Here is a 3,492-nt window from a genome sequence, read left to right as displayed (position 1 = left end):
TCCTAAAGGGAGTAGACATTTTTTATGCACATTCTGTAGAGTGGCTACTCCCACATTTTAAACAGCAATAAGAGATTAATGTAGAGAAGAATTAAGGATGGAAGAAGCTGGCAAAGGCTGTTAAGAATTGTGTTGGTTAAAACCAAAAGCCACTTTCTTAACTAAGTGATCAAACTTAGCATCACCCATAATCAGATCCAAGTGCCTCTTGACTGATACCCCAAGAAGGGCATGGTATTACCTAGGTAGTAATCCTGCCAAAGTTTGCCTTCAATCCAATCATGAGGAAACAATCAGACAAATCCCCATTGAGGAGCTTTTAACAGGTTGGCACTATTCAAAAAAAGTCAAGATTGGGACTTCCCTGGTGGTCCAGTGGGTAAGACTCCACACTCCCAATGCAGGGGGCCCGGGTTCAATCCCTGGTCGGGGAACTAGATCCCACGTGCATGTTGCAACTAAGGGTTCGCATGCTGCAACTAAGAAGCCCACATGCCGCAACGCAGATCCTGTGTGCCACAACTAAGACTTGGTGCAGCCTAAATAAATAAATAAATGTTTTATTTTTGATTAAAGGAGACTACAGGTACATGAGAAACAAATAATCCTTCACTACTGGATACTGGGTTTCCTTTTTTTTTTTTTTTTTTTTTTTTTAGTGCCCTAAGGGCTATGAGAAACTTTTTTTTTTTTGGAGGAATAGCAGGGAAATTTGAATAGGAGCTGTTTATGTTAGCTAATAGTGTCACATGAAAGTCAAAATTCATGGGAATTTTGCACATTTCTACAGGAGAAGGTCCTTGTTCTTAGAAGATTTATGCTGAATAATCAAGAGGGGAAGTGTCATTGGCTGCTTCTTTCTTGTAAATGTTTCAGTAAAAATCTGTGTATGTACGTGTGTGGGGTTACAGAGAGAGAACGTAAGACAAAGCAGGTGATCAAAATGTTAAAATGGGTGAATCTAGGCAAAGAAAAATGTGGATGTTTATAGCGCTGTCCTTATAACATTCCCAGAGGTTTGAAAGTTTTCAGACTAACACATTGGGGAATGAAACAAATATTTATTTATATTTTATATTGGTTAATATCCATGTATGAATACTTCTCAAGAAAAGAAAGTTAACTCAAGTAAGGCAACAGAAATATGATGAGGAGTGGTTTTTGGTTTCAGTATCCATCTAGCTGCTCAAATATCACAGTCATTTTGAGCTTTTACATATAGAATGGATAAACAAGGTCCTACTGTATAGCACAGAAAACTATATGCAATATCCTATGATAAACCATAATGGAAAAGAATATGAAAAAAAGAATATTTATCTATACATAACTGAATTACTTTGCTGTACAGCAGTAATTAACACAAAGTTGTAAATCAACTATACTTCAATGAAAAAATGTAGAATTAAACAAAAGAATCAGAAAAAAAAAATGGATTGAAACAAACAAACAAAATAACAAAAAACCACATCACAGTCACTTCATTCTTCTCTTTTTCTTACCATCAGCATCCTGTCTGCTGCCCCTTCTGACGGTGGTTAGATAGCCACCCTCTCCACCCTCATCCAACCATCACCACCACAGTCACCTGGCAACAGAGGTGATTCCTCTCTCCACAGTCACACTGCCCTCTCTGAACCCACTCCCCAAAACACAGTCACAGTGATTTTCTAAAACTGTCAAGTACTCATGACCCCTACTGCTGCTAAAACTCTCCAATGTTTTCCAAACCCACTTAGAAAAATAAAATTCACACTCTTACCTCCATGATCAGCCTTCTCCCTCCACCCTGACCTCTGCTTGATCTTCCAAGCTTTCCCTTCCCTGCTTCTCTCTCGCTCCACTATTCTAAGCTCCTTCTGCTTGAGTTTCTTTGTCTTTGCCTGGAATATTTTTTCCATTACGTAGCTGGGCCCCTCTCATCCGTTACATCTCAGGTCAAATGGAGCCTCCTCAGAAACTCTTGCCCTGACTCTCCCAGCTAAAGTCGTGCTCAGTTCTACCCTCGCATCGCCTGGTGTTCCTTCTCCACCCTTCACAACGATTATCTATTATTCTACATTTTTTGTTTTTTGTCTCTTTTCCTGGAACTTATGAAGCTTCATGAGAACAGCCACTGCAGGATCTCTAGCAACTAAAATGGTACGTGCCCCATACAGGTACTCAAGAAATGATGAATGAATGAAGGAAAAATGAGTAGTCTGTCAGTGACTATGGAGCTGTGTCAGTGAAAGTCCAGCCAGAAATACAGAATCTATGCTAATTTAATTTAAAAAAAAAAAAGGAATGTGATGTAGGGAATTGTCCACACAGATGACGAAGGAACTGAGGAGCCAAACAGGGATCCCTGAGATTGTCAACAGCAGGAAGCCACCATCCCCCCTGCTGAGGCAGATGGGAAAACGTATGCTGCTGTGGCCCTGGACCAGTGCCAAGTGGTAAAAGCTGAAACTACTTGCTGACGGAGAAGTCTCCAAAAGCAGGGAAGAAGGAGGGAATAACGTTTTCCTTCTCCTTGCTATCCAGTCTCCAGCCAGATGGAAACCAGGTAGAAGCCAGCAGGCCCAGGAACCTGGGAAACACAAGGAACCTGGGAACCTGTGCACCAAGGCACCTCTCTCATGCGGGATGGAGGAGGAGGGGCTGCAAGGGACAAACAGGAGGGCAACCTGACCAGGGACCCACCTGCACAGGAACTTTTCACTGAATGAGCAAATGCAAATCCACTTGGGAGCATTTGTTCTCCATCAGTGCAGCTCTGTTTATACTTGGGGGACCAGGAACACTTGAGAGTTTCCAAAATGTCTGGTAATGGGGAAATGGTATATCCATTGTGCTTTTTCCGGATGAGCAATTGACTCCATTGTTTTAAATTTTGAGCCAGTTCCCTGAAAAGGTGTTTGGAGGTTAACAAAAATCATATTTATCATATTATTTAAAAATGTAATTCATATTTTAAATCCTGTGTTTCCTGACTTGTTTGGTACGCTATAGTGTTCTGGCCCACATGTTTCTAAATCTAAATAGCGTCATCATTAGCACATGAAAATCACCGGGTGGGGATTATGCTTAATCATATATTGCATTTATTCCAATCTACTTAAACACTGGAATTTTTAAAATTAAATTAATTTTTTTTATACAGCAGGTTCTTATTAGTTATCTATTTTATACATATTAGTGTTTGTATGTCTGTTCCAATCTACCAGTTCATCCCCTGCCACTTTTCCCCCTTGGTGTCCATACGTTTGTTCTCTATGTGTGGGTCTCTATTTCTGCCTTGCAAACCAGTTCATCGGTACCATTTTTCTAGATTCCACATATATGCGTTAATATGTGATATTTGTTTTTCTCTTTCTGACTTACTTCACTCTGTACGACAGTCTCTAGGTTCATCCACATCTCTACAAATGACCCAATTTCGTTCCGTTTTATGGCTGAGTAATATTCCATTGTATATATGTACCACATCTTCTTTATCCATTCACCTGT

The sequence above is a fragment of the Physeter macrocephalus genome, chromosome 18 (genome assembly GCF_002837175.3).
Source record: "Physeter macrocephalus isolate SW-GA chromosome 18, ASM283717v5, whole genome shotgun sequence".
In the NCBI taxonomy this organism is placed as follows: domain Eukaryota; kingdom Metazoa; phylum Chordata; class Mammalia; order Artiodactyla; family Physeteridae; genus Physeter; species Physeter macrocephalus.
The sequence above is the reverse complement of the archived record's forward strand: the minus strand, read 5'-3'. Positions refer to the sequence as shown.